This window comes from Bos mutus, chromosome 29 (genome assembly GCF_027580195.1).
Source record: "Bos mutus isolate GX-2022 chromosome 29, NWIPB_WYAK_1.1, whole genome shotgun sequence".
Lineage (NCBI taxonomy): Eukaryota > Metazoa > Chordata > Mammalia > Artiodactyla > Bovidae > Bos > Bos mutus.
The window spans coordinates 36,446,865-36,460,854 of NC_091645.1; positions in this window are offsets into that span (position 1 = coordinate 36,446,865).

Genomic DNA, 13,990 nt, shown 5'->3' on the forward strand with positions numbered 1-13,990 from the left:
CCTGATCTGCCTCTTGAGAAATCTGTATGCAGGTCAGGAAGCAACAGTTAGAACTGGACATGGAACAACAGACTGGTCCCAAATAGGAAAAGGAGTACGTCAAGGCTGTATATTGTCACCCTGCTTATTTAACTTCTATGCAGAGTACATCATGAGAAACGCTGGGCTGGAAGAAGCACGCGCTGGAATCAAGATTGCCGGGAGAAATATCAATAACCTCAGATATGCAGATGACACCACCCTTATGGCAGAAAGTGAAGAGGAACTAAAAAGCCTCTAGATGAAAGTGAAAGAGGAGAGTGAAAAAGTTGGCTTAAAGCTCAACATTCAGAAAACGAAGATCATGGCATCAGGTCCCATCACTTCATGGGAAATAGATGGGGAAACAGTGGAAACAGAGTCAGACTTTATTTTTGGGGGCTTCAAAATCACTGCAGATGGTGATTGCAGCCATGAAATTGTTATGACCAACCTAGATAGCATATTCAAAAGCAGAGACATTACTTTGCCAACAAAGGTCTGTCTAGTCAAGGCTATGGTTTTCCAGTAGTCATGTATGGAAGTGAGAGTTGAACTGTGAAGAAGGCTGAGCGCCGAAGAAGTGATGCTTTTGAACTGTGGTGTTGGAGAAGACTCTTGAGAGTCCCTTGGACTGCAAGGAGATCCAACCAGTCCATCCTAAAGGCGATCAGTCCTGGATGTTCTTTGGAGGGAATGATGCTAAAGCTGAAACTCCAGTACTTTGGCCACCTCATTCGAAGAGTTGACTCATTGAAAAAGACTGATGCTGGGAGGGATTGGGGGCAGGAGGAGAAGGGGATGACAGAAAATGAGATGACTGGATGGCATCACTGACTCGAAGGACGTGAGTTTGAGTGAACTCCAGGAGTTGATGATGGATGGGGAAGCCTGGCATGCTGAAATTCATGGGGTCGCAAAGAGTCGGACAGGACTGAGCGGCTGAACTCTACTGAACTAAACCAGGAAATAAACCGATTGGTAAACAAATGGCAAGACAATAAAGGGAGTTTCCTCCACCAACCATCAGCCCCACACAAGGAAGGGCAAAATATCAGTAGGGCAGAGAAAGGTGCAGGAAAGCAGAACAGAAATATGCCTATGAGAGTCACTTCCTTCTGCCTCTTTTTTCACCGAATATAAAGAAACTAGTCCTCCTTTCCCTCAGTAATCCCTGCTTCCACCCCACTTCAATCACTCACTGTCAAGGTCACAACTCAACCTTGGCATTTCCATAGCTGCACCTCCTCCATAACCTGGGTTTCCCCAGCTTCCACATATCCTACTTCTCCTCCTAAGTCCTACAGTTCTCAACTCCGACTGGACCTACAACCCATCAATCTCCCATCTCTTCACTGCCCCCCGACTCCCTGCCTCCATGACTCTTACACTCCACGGTAAAATCACCAAATTCACTATCACCAAAATCAGTATCAACTCCCTGGTTCAGCTCTCACCTCAGTGTGCTATCTGACAAAATCTCAACCCTGATTTAACCCAACCAGCTGCTATTTCCTTCCTAAATAGCCATCTAGCAGTTGCGTTTCATTTCACTAATCTATACTGTTTCTCAATTTCTATGTAACTATATCATGTTTTTTCCTTTTTGACCACACAGTCTGGTGTGTGGGATCTTAGTTCCCTGACCAGGGATCAGACCTGTGGCCCCTGCATTGGAAGCATGGAGTCTTAACTACTAGACCACCAGGGAAGTCCCAGCTATGTTTTATCTTTTCCTCTCTCTGCAAACCCACGTACCTCCCTCCCCAATTCTCACCTAAGGAGCTTGCTTCCTGTTTTCTTGAGAAATCAAATGTAGTCAGAAGAGAATTACAAGCTCTGACCAAACACTAGACCTTTCTGTGACCATAGACTGCCTTCTGTCCAGTTACTATAGAGGAAATATCCAGGCTCCTTCTACCTGGCACCTGATTCCACCCCCTCATCTACACTTTCCCATTTCCTGGTTTTTCACAATCTACTGAATTATCCCCAAGAGCACCCAAACATATTATACTTTCTTCCCACTGCAAAATGAAACCCTCTTCTGACCCCAGAACCACCTGGAGATGCTGCCCTATTCCGCTACTCCTCTTTACAGAGATGATCTCCTCAAACTAATTTCTGCTTGTTGTCTCAAATTACTCTCCCATTTTTTTTTTTTTTTTTTTTTTTTTGCTACCCCTTAAGGCATGCAGGATCTTAGTTCCCTGAACAGGGATCAAACTCATGCCTCTTGCAATGGAAGTACAGTCTTGACCACTGGACCATCAGGGAAGTCCCTCCCATCGATTCTGAATTCGTTGTAATCATATTTTTACACCTATTCACTAGAATCATTCTTATCAAAGTCCCAATGACTCCACATTGCTAAATCTGAAACCAAAAGCTTGGCCTCTGTGCACTGATACCAAATTGAATCTTGGAGACAGAGTTTTGGTTGAAGTAAAAAAGAATAGCTTTATTGCTTTGCCAGGCAAAAGGGGACACAGGGACTCATGTCCCTCAAAAACTATGTGTTCCCACCAGGGAGGTTTTATAGCAATGGTTCAAGGGTGGGGTTGCTGATAAGATTAGGGTGTGTTCAGGGCTTGCACTTCCTTGGTCTCAGGTAATTTCTCAAGTCCTGCTCAGTTTCAATAGCTCCAAAAGTCTTAACACATTCCACCATTAATTTAAAAGTGTAAGTCCAAAGTCTCATCTAAATCAGCCATGGATGAGATTCCAGATGTGAACCTGTGAAATCAACCGTGTTATATGCTTCCAAATTGCAATGGTAGCACTGGCTTAGGATAAGCCTTTAAAATTGTCCTGCCATATTGCACTCAGGGCCTTTGGAGTTGGAGCAGAGTGGGAGGCAGCAGATCTCCAAAATGCCTTCTGGATCATTCTTCCATTCATGTTTTGTCATGGACAACAGATCTTGGCTCTTCTGTTTGGACATCTGACTATTGTCTTGATGAATAGCGCCTAATTTCCATTGAGATTGTCCATCTAAACTAATCTCCTTACAATTGGTTTGGAAATTTCCTCAACCAAACCAAATCTAGTTTCATTGCTTTCAAGTTCTGCCTTCCACAAAACACCAGGTCAGGAACATAATTCAGTCAAGTTCTTTGCCAGCACCTCCAGGATAAGATTAGACTTCTGACAGCGGCATTCAAGGCCCTGATCAAGGGCTTGCTTTTTAAGATGTTCAGTGTCAATCCTCCAGCCTGTCTGGACTCCTGCCTTTGATTTGCCACCTTCAGGCATATATGCACTCGTTCATCAAACACCAAGCCACAGCCTCTTGCAGATAAGAATCAGATCCAACCCCTTAGGGACTCAGAGCCTCATCAGGAAGGGTAGACCTATATAGAGATAACAGTAGCACAGGGATAACTAAGACCAAGGCCACTGCTGCTGCTAAGTCACGTCAGTCATGTCCGACTCTGTGCGACCCCATATATGGAAGCCCACCTGGCTCCTCTGTCCCTGGGATTCTCCAGGCAAAAACACTGGAGTGGGTTGCCATTTCCTTCTCCAATGCATGAAAGTGAAAAGTGAAAGTGAAGTCGCTCAGTCATGTCCGACTCTTAGCGACCCCATGGACTATAGCCTACCAGGCTCCTCCATCCATGGGATTTCCCAGGCAACAGTACTGGAGTGGGTTGCCATGGCCTTCTCTGAAGACCAAGGCCACAGAGAGGTTCAAATAAAATGATGCCATGAAATTATGATGTTATGGGAGTTTGGAACAGAACAGTGTCGAGAAAGCAAACATTTCTTTTTGTTCAGTGACAGCAAATTTTCTTAAGGGGCAACTCAACTATCTTTGGATCTTTAGAGGTATGAGAAGTGAGTCCCTCCTTCCACTCAAGGGCCTGGCCAAGCTGGGGAGGCTGAAAGAGGCTGCCTCATCATGTGGGAAGAATCTATTCTGGGGGCAACACGAAGGGGCCATGAAGCCCAGGAACAGACAGAAAAGAAAAGTGAGAGAAGAAGGGAGGGGGTCCTGGAAATGTGGAGGATGTCCAGGGTGCTAGAGAAAACCTGCTTTGAATTCTCTGTGCTGGGAAAGGGTTAGGGACTAAGATCAGAGACACCTACTACCCAAGGTTAAATTCGTTGCTCTGCTTTGCTGCACTGCCCCTGCTACCAAGCTTTATTCCCTACCCCCAATTTTGGTACATTTCTGCCACGTGGAACTTTTTCCTGTAACTAAAGATTAAAGAAAATCATGGTCCATTTGTTTTCCAAACTGCTTGTAACAAGTATCACAAACTGGGTGGCTTAAACAACAGAAGTGTATCACCTGCAGTTAGGTTAGTTCTTTCTGAGGATGTGATAGATGGCCAGGTCCATGCTTCTTGCCTAGCTTCTGGTGGTTTGCTGGCAATCTATAGGATTCCTGGCTTGTAGATGTATCACCCTAGTCTCTGCTTTCATGTTCCCATCATGTTCTCCCTGTGTGTACATCTGCCTCTGTCCAAATTTGCCCTTTTTATGAGGATACCAGTCCTGCTGGATTAAAGACCATCTCAAAGACCTAATTCTAACTTGATTACTTCTGTAATGAAAGTGAAAGTGAAGTCGCTCAGTTGTGTCTGACTCTTTGCGACCCCATGGACTGCAGCCCACCAAGCTCCTCCATCCATGAGATTTTCCAGGCAAGAATAACTGGAGTGGGTTGCCATTTTCTTCTCCAGGAGATCTTCCCCACCCAGGGATTGAACCCGGGTCTCCCGCATTGTAGACAGACGCTTTACCGTCCGAGCCACCAGGAAAGTCAAAGTGAAAGTGAAAGTCACCAAGTCGTGTCTGACTCTTTGAGACCCCATGGACTATACAGTCCATGGAATTCTTCAGCCAGAATACTGGAGTGGGTAGCCTTTCCCTTCTCCAGGGGATCTTCCCAACCCAGGGATCAAACCCAGGTCTCCCGCATTGCAGGCGGATTCTTTACCAGCTGAGCCACAAGGGAAGCCCATCTGTAATGAACCTGCCTCCAAATAAGGTTGCATTATGAGGTACTGAGCGATTGAACTGACTGGTGAGGTATTGGAGGTTGTTGTCGTTGTTCAGTTGCTAAGTTGTGTCCAACTCTCTGTGGCCCCATGGACTGCAGCATGCGAGGTTCCCTTGTCCTTCACTATCTCCCGGAGTTGGTTCAGTCATGTCCATTGAGTCAATGATGCCATCTAACCATCTCATCTTCTGTCACCCCCTTCTCCTTTTGCCTTCAATCTTTTCCAGCCTCAGGGTCTTTTCCAATGAGTCGGCTCTTTGTGTCAGGTGGCTGACGTATTGGAGCTTCAGTATCAGTGCTTCCAATGAGTATTCAGGATTGATTTCCTTATGGATTGACTGGTTTGATCTTCTTCATGTCCAAGTGACTCTAACATATTTGGGCAGCGGGATGTTGCAGAAAGAGATCTAGTTCTACCTTTAACAAAGAGCTGTGTTTCATGACTGATTTCTTTCAGGTTGGAGAAACAGCTGGAAAAGGGAGGTATGACCTAGATCAGAAATGTATAAAGCATGAAGTTGAGGCAAGAGGTGACTAAGAAAAGCGTACTCCACAACCCAAGTCCTCCAAGTTGTTGGGAGTGAGACCACAATATGTATAATGGGGCTTTAGCTAGCCCATAGTCTTGTAGAATCTGGAATCACAAAACACACCTCAGAGGAAACCTAAGACAGTGGAGCACAGTTTATTACACCAGCGGGTCCAAGGGGAATCAGTTCCCAACAAGGACCCCGGATGATTTTGGAGGACTCGATTTTATACCCTCTGCTACATTACTCGGAGAAGGCAATGGCACCCCACTCTAGTACTCTTGCCTGGAAAATCCCATGAATGGAGGAGCCTGGTGGGCTGCAGTCCATGGGGTTGCTACAAGTTGGACACGACTGAGCAGCTTCACTTTCACTTTTCACTTTCCTGCATTGGAGAAGGAAATGGCAACCCACTCCAGTGTTCTTGCCTGGAGAATCTCAGGGACGGGGGCGCCTGGTGGGCTGCCATCTGTGGGGTCGCACAGAGTTGGACACAACTGAAGCAACTTAGCAGCAGCAGGAGCAGCTACATGACTGGGTACACATTAGTAATCAGTTTTACAACGTACAGGGGTGGAAGAATTAACAATTACAACACACAGGTGCAGGCACTGTTGTTAATCTAACTGAGATAACCTGACTTTTACTTCCACTCTGTGTTTGCCATCTGTTAGGAGGGGGTTTCCTGTTTTTTCTTTAATGATGGTTAACAGGCTTCAGGCCCAGTTCTCATCCTGCCTTAAGATGGCTGACAGTCTTTAAGATGGAATTCCTCTTGCCCTCCTCCCAGCAGCCCCAACGATAGTAACCTAAAGGAAAAGCTGATCCTACAAGGCTGCAATAATCAGAACGCATCCCCAGGCAGTTGACATTTGAGTCTCAAGGAGATTTATTTTCACTGGAAAGTGTAAGGAAGTCTTCATGGAAGACAGGTTTCAAGATGTGTCTTGAAGAGTTAGTTTGCTGTTGTTCAGTTGTTCAGTTATGTCTGACTATTTAGGACCCCATGGACTGCAGCATGCCAGGCTTCCCTGTCCTTCACCATCTCCCAGTCCTTCACCATCTCCCATCTCCCATCTTCACCATGTCCATTGATTCGGTGATGCCATCCAACCATCTCATCCTCTCTCGTCCCCTTCTCCTCCTGCCTTCAATCTTTCGTAGCATCAGGGTCTTTTCCAGTGAGTCAGCTCTTCACATCAGGTGGCCTAAGTATTGGAGCTTCAGCATCAGTGTTCCAATGAATCACCAGGGTGGACATTTTAGAGGAGGAAAAAAATAATTTTCCTTTTCTACTCTTCTAAATTCTCAGCTGGGGCCCCTGAAACAAAAGACAGATTAACAAGAGAAAAACAGAAGTTTATCACATAAATTGGCTCATCACTTCATGGCAAATAGATGGGGAAACAATGGAAACAGTGGCTGACTTTATTTTTTGGGGCTCCAAAATCACTGCAGATGGTGATTGAAGCCATGAAATTAAAAGATGCTTACTCCTTGGGAGGAAAGTTATGACCAACCTAGACAGCATATTAAAAGGCAGACACATTACTTTGTCAACAAAGGTCCGTCTAGTCAAGGCTATGTTTTTTCCAGTGGTCGTGTATGGATGTGAGAGTTGGACTATAAAGAAAGCTGAGCACCAAAGAATTGATGCTTCTGAACTGTGGTGTTGGAGAAGACTCTTGAGAGTCCCTTGGACTGCAAGGAGATCCAACCAGTCCATTCTAAAGGAGATCAGTCCCGGATGTTCATTGGAAGGACTGATGTTGAAGCTGAAACTCCAATACTTTGGCCACCACATGCGAAGAGCTGACTCATTGGAAAAGACCCTGATGCTGGGAAAGATTGAGGGCAGGAGAAGAAGAGGACGACAGAGGACTAGATGGTTGGATGGCATCAGCAACTCAATGGGCATGAGTTTGGGTAAACTTCGGGAGTTGGTGATGGACAGGGAGGCCTGGTGTGCTGCAGTTCATGGGGTCACAAAGAGTCGGACACGACTGAGCAACTGAACTGAACTAAACTGTGTACCTAGAAGACATGTAGTGGAAAATGAGTAACACTCAAAGTTAACTCAAAATTCAGGCTTAAATCCCATCTTCTGCTCCAGAGAAAAGAGAGGAAGATGTGAGGAGGCTGATTATGGGAGGTAAACAAGAGGACGCTTAAATGACACAGATTTAAGGTATTCCTTCTCTGCAGGAAAGAGTTTCTTGTGATTTTGTCATCCTTTCCTTCCTGGTACAGTGAGGAAGGCATCCTTACAAATGAAGTCTTCCTTTATAAAGGTATGTTTCTCTTACAAAAAGGTAACTTCTGTTTTCAGAGATTTTCCTATGTCTGCTCTTCCTCAAAGTAATCAGTCCAAAACACAGTTGACCCTTGAACAACATGGGTTTGAACTGCACAGGTACACTTATCTGCTGATCTATTTCATTGCAGTACTGCACAACCCAAGGTTGGTTAAATCCACAGATGTGGAACCTCAGATACAGAGGGTTGACTCTAAATTATACCCAATTTTCAACTATGTGGAGTGTTGGTTCTTCTAGGCCCTGAGTTGTTCAAGGTTCAACCAACTGTAATTATTATTATGCCAAAGAGGCATATTTTGGAGTAGAATTTTCTGCTACAGTGAGTGGGCTGCTCACATCTGGTGGCTAAAGTATTGGAGCTTCAGCTTCAACATCAGTCCTTCCAATGAATGTTCAGGACTGATTTCCTTTAGGATTGACTTGTTTGATCTCCGTAGGATCAAAGGTATATATGTATCAATCCCAGTCTCCCAATTCCTCCCATCCCTCCCCCTTTCCCCTTGGTGTCCATACATTTGTTCTCTACATCTATGTCTCTATTTCTGCTTTGCAAATGAGATCACCTATACCACTTTTCTAGATTTTACATCTATGTGTTAATACCAGATATTTGCTTTACTCTTTCTGATTTACTTCACTCTGTATGACTCTTCACTCTGTGTGGGTTCTCCAGGTCCATCTATGTCTCTACAAATGACTTCATTTCATGCTTTTTTATGGCTGAGTATCCATTGTGTATATGTACTGCATCTTCTTTATCCATTCTTCTGTTGGTGGATGTTTAGGTTGCTTTCCTGGCTAATTATATAGTGCTGCTATGAACACTGGGGTGCATGAATCTTTTTGAATTATGGTTTTCTCTGAGTATATGCCCAGCAGTGGGATTGCTGGGTCACAAGGTAGTTCTGTTTTTAGAACTGCCATGCTGTTTTAAGGAGCCTCCATACTGTTCTTCATAGTGGTTGTATCAATTTGCATTCCCACCAACTGTGCATGAGGGTTTCCTTTTCTCTACACCCACTCCAGCATTTATTGTTTGTAGATTTTTTGATGATGGCCATTATGACCAGTGTGAGGTGGTACCTCACTGTAGTTTTGATTTTCCTGACACCTTTTAACATGCACCTGTGCCTCTGGTTCACACTCTTCTGGAATAGACTGTGCCTTTTGTGCAGCTTTAACCTGACCCTCCTTTCAAAGTCCACTCTTGGTTGGATGTCCTATTCAATGTCCAGCCACTCACAAACCTCCAGAGACCAGCCCAAATCTTTGACATGTCTTCCACCTACTTTATCACTGATGGCCTGGTTCTTTGTTTGTTTCCAGCCATAACTTGTACAGGCACAATTCAGAGATGTTGTGGGTTTAGTTCCGGACCCCTTCCAAAAAGTAAATATCCTACTGAATTTTTTGATTTCCCAGTACAACTAAAAGTTGTGTTTATGCTGCACCATAGTCTATTAGGTGTGCAATACCATTATGTCTAAAGGAATATACCATAATTTTAAAATAATGCTGCTGAGAAAATAGTGCTACAGACTTACTCAATGCAGGGTTACCACAAACCTTCAATTGATTAAAAAGAAAAAGCAATATCTGGCAATCACAATGAAACGAGGTATGCCTGTACTATGATTATCTGACAATGGTTAGATTCTACCTTGCCAAGTCATTATAAACGTCTAGAAATCTATATACCTCAGCATGTAACATACCATCTGACACACAGAAGACACTCAGTAAATACTTGTTAATTACTTCCTCAATTGCTTATAAACCTATTGGCTTATGAGATCTTAGTGGCCCACTTCTCAAAGGCCCATGGAACCCCGTTCCTACCCAATCAAGGCCATAAATATTCTGAAGGTCAAATGAGCTCAACTCAGAAGCCAGAGAATGGATTCATTGTTTGACTCAAAGTGAAATTGCAAACAAGACTTTGGAGCTTCAAAGAGAAACCAAATGTTCTTTTATCAGAAATTTCTAGGCCAGGTTTCAGAGGCCCACAGGATCAGAAGAAGGAACATTGAAAGGCTCGCCGGGTCGACCAGGTAAGACATCTATGACTTCCTCTCCTTGGGCCTCACAGAAACTGGACCATACTAGGGGAGGCATGGGGCCTAGATGGGCCCTGAGTAGGGTCTCTGGGGAAACGCCATAAGTCAGGGATCTGTATATAATGCATATACCTTTTTATAAAAGCATTTAAGATAAGCCAGCACAGTCCACAGAGACAGAATTTGCAACCACCTAACCTTGCAGATGCAGAGTCTGGCCAGCTAAGGAGGTAAGAAGAAACAGAACAGATTTCAGAGATAGTTCATATCTCTGTGTGAACCCAGATATCTTAAGATAGAAGGTGGGAAACCCCACAGGACATCTCCATTTCTCCCCTGCCTGATTCCAGCTGTAATTAAAGTGTGATCAGGTATAGGACGGATCTAGAACTGATGGAAAGGCTCCTAGAGAACCCCCTCCTTTGTTCCTGACAGCAGCAGGGACTAAAGGGGTCTCGGGAGAGTCTATCACAGGATCCAGCTGCCCCTGCCAGTCGCCAGGTTTGTAGTTATATTATTTATCACACATGTAAGAAGAAAGTTTGTTCTGAAAAAGGGAGAGAAATATAATCCATTCTCTCATATCATGTAGCAGACTGTAACATTCTGTGTGGTATCCATTATGAAAATTGAAGGCAGACAGACCAGAGTTCAAATCTCAGCTTTGGCATTTCCTAGCTGTGTGTTCATGACCTGAGTTACTTAACCTCAGTTACTTTGTCTGCAAAATGCTCACAGCAGTGATATATAGCTAGAGGAATTGCCTGATGCCTACAGGGCTGTGGAGTCTAAACACTGATGCTTGCTGTAGTTGTTATTATAAATCACCCTTACGGGAAACCTGAAGTTCCTCCGAGAAAGCAAGGGGTAAATCAAGGTCAAGGCAGAAGTGGCACATGCTGCATATGTCCATCTCAGTTAACACTGCCAAATATTCTGCCACTCCTATGTCACCTGGCAGAGAGAGCATTCTTTTTGAAAAATTAAAAAAAAAAATAGTGAAAAGAAGATTGCAGTCAGAAAGAATAAATTCAAGTCTCAAATCCATTTATCCACAAGCAAATTATTTCACTTTCAAAGACTCCATCTCCCTGTTTGCAGGGATGCAGGTAGGATCAAGAATAGTGAGAGAAAAAAGAAAAAGAACAAATACTCTTTAAAAGGAAAAAAAAAAAGCGAGGAGACACAGCGAGTAACTGAACTGTCAGTTGACATACCAGTGAAAGCTGTTGCTCTTATGGGAGAACTGGAGAGATCAGCTAGATTTTTTTAATTAGTTATTATTATTTTTTAATATTAACTTGGCTTATTATCAGACAGCCCACTGTCTTAGCTGCTCGAGGACATATGAGATCTTAGTTCCCCAACCAGGACTCAAACCCTTGTCCTTGCATTGCAAGGTGGATTCTTCACCACTGGACCACCAGGGAAGTCCCTAGATTTTAAAATAAGAAAAATTTGGGGAATTTCTCGGAGTTCTATACAGTTTATATTTTTACCTGTTAGGGTCCAAGAGAAACGAATTAAACCAAGAAGGAGATGTGTAGGACATTTATATACCACCATGGTTCTCAAACTTCACCAGCCTCAGAGTCACCTGGAGAGTAAGTTAAAACAGATGGCTGCAAATGGCACAATTTCATTCTTTTTATGGCTGAGTAATGTTCAATTGTATATATGTACTACATCTGCTTTATCCATTCAGCTGTTGATGGACATTTAGGTTGCTTCCATGTCCTGGCTACTGTAATAAGTGCTGCAATGAATATTGGGGTGTATGTACACCCCAATGTGAATGTACTTAGTGCCACTGAACTGTACAATTAAATATGCTTAAAATGGTTAAAATAGTATGTTTTATATTATATATCTTTTACCACAATTAAAAAAAAATTTTTTTTAACAGGCATTTGGTCCCCATGCTTGGGGGGTTCTTATTTAGTGAAAGTGAAATTGCTCAGTCGTGTCTGACTCTTTGTGAACCCATGAACTGTAGCCTACCAGGCTCCTCCATCCATGGAATTTTCCAGGCAAGAGTACTGGAGTGGGTTGCCATTTTCTTCTCCAGAGGATCTTCTTGACCCAGGGATCCAACGCGGGTCTCCCAAATTGCAGACAGATGCTTTACCGTCTGAGTCACCAGGGAAGCCCTTCTTATTTAGTAGGTCTAGGCAGAGGACCAGTAGTCATGTATGGATGTGAGAGTTGGACCATAAAGAAAGCTGAGCACCGAAGAACTGATGCTTTTGAACTGTGGTGTTGAAGAAGACTCTCAAGAGTCCCTTGGACTGCAAGACCAAACCAGCCAATCCTAAAGGAAATCAGTCTTGAATATTCATTGGAAGGACTGATGCTGAAGCTGAAGCTCCAATGCTTTGGCCACCTGATGTGAGGAGCTGACTCACTGGAAAAGACCCTGATGCTGGGAAAGATTGAAGGCAGGAAGAGAAGGGGATGACAGAAAATGAGATGGTTGGATGGCTTCAACAACTCAATGGACATGAGTTTGAGCAGGCTCTGGGAGTTGGTGATGGACAGGGGAGCCTAGCGTGCTGCAGTCCATGGGAGTCACAAAGAGCTGGACCCGACTGAGTGACTGAACTGACTGAACTGAACTGAGGCAGAGGACCGAGAATCTACATTTCTAATAAGTTCCCAAGTGAAACAGTCTCACCTGTCCAGAGACCACACTTTAGATCCATGGCTGTAGGTACCGGAAATGAGTTTGAGATCAATTAAGAAAAATGTTCAAAACAAAGGCCCTTCTCCAAGAATGGTCTCTGGTGGTGGTATGGTGGTTTAAATCACTAAGTCATGTCCGACTCTTACAAGCCCATGAACTATAGCCTGTCAGGCTCCTCTGTCTATGGGATTTTCCAGACAAGAATGGAGTGGGTTGCCATTTCCTCCTCCAGGGGATCTTCCCAACCCAAGAATCAAATCTGAGTCTCCTGCATTGCAGGTGTATTCTTTACTGCTGAACCATCAGGGAAGACTGAGGATGGTGTCTACTCATCAACACACAGATGCTAAGTATGTCCTCTGTGCCAGGCTCTGTGCGGGAAAGTTTCTCACTTAATCCTGACAACACCCTCTGAGAAAGATGTTATTATGATCTACCTGTCAGAGATAAGGAAACTGAAGCCTAAAGAACTCATGCAACTTGATCAAGGTCATGTAACTAGTAAATGAAGAGACTGGGAAAGGACCCAAGGATGTCTGAATTCTTAGCCCTGATGCTGTCTTGCCTTTCCGTTTATTTTTTAGCTTATTAATATTAAATAGTGCCAATTAATTAGCCAGCCAAACCCAGGTTGGTCATTGATAGGTCTGAGTGTTTCTCTCCCTCTGGAAGCAATTAGGATCATGGTGGGCTGGGATGTGATGGAATTCATTTTGTAAGTGCGACTTAGAGGCACTTCCTATTGGGCAGAAAACTCCCTGATAGCAGACTTCTGGAATCTATTGTTTTTGTTCAGTCATGTGTGACTCATTGCAATCCTAGTAGCTAGGCTCCTCTGTCCTCCCCTGTCTCCCAGTTGGCTCAATTTATGCCCATTGAGTCAGTCATGCTATCTGGAATCTAGGAACTGTAGAACTCAGTTTCCTGCCAGCAGGGAGTGTATCATTTAGGGGGAGAGACAAGATCAGCAGCTGCAGCACTTAACAGTTAATATCAACATTAATGATACAAGGGACCTTTTCTCTCACCTGAATGGGAAACCTTTCCAGCTGTGTCTTCAGAATCTGAAGCTACTTATCTGCTGCCACCCATGGTGTGGTGGCTCTTGCTCATGAGCATAGATAATGAAGAAATTCTCCAAGCCTCTCAGCTTATCGGGGCTTCCCAGGTGGTGCTAGTGGTAAAGAACCTGCCTGCCAATGCAGGAGACATAAGAGACATGGGTTTGATCCTTGGGTCAGGAAGATTCCCTTGGAGGAGAGCATGGCAACCCACTCCAGTATTCTTGCCTAGAGAATCCTATGGACAGAGGAGCCTGACAGGCTACAGTCCATAGAGTTGCAAAGAGTCAGAAATGACTGAAGAGACTCAGC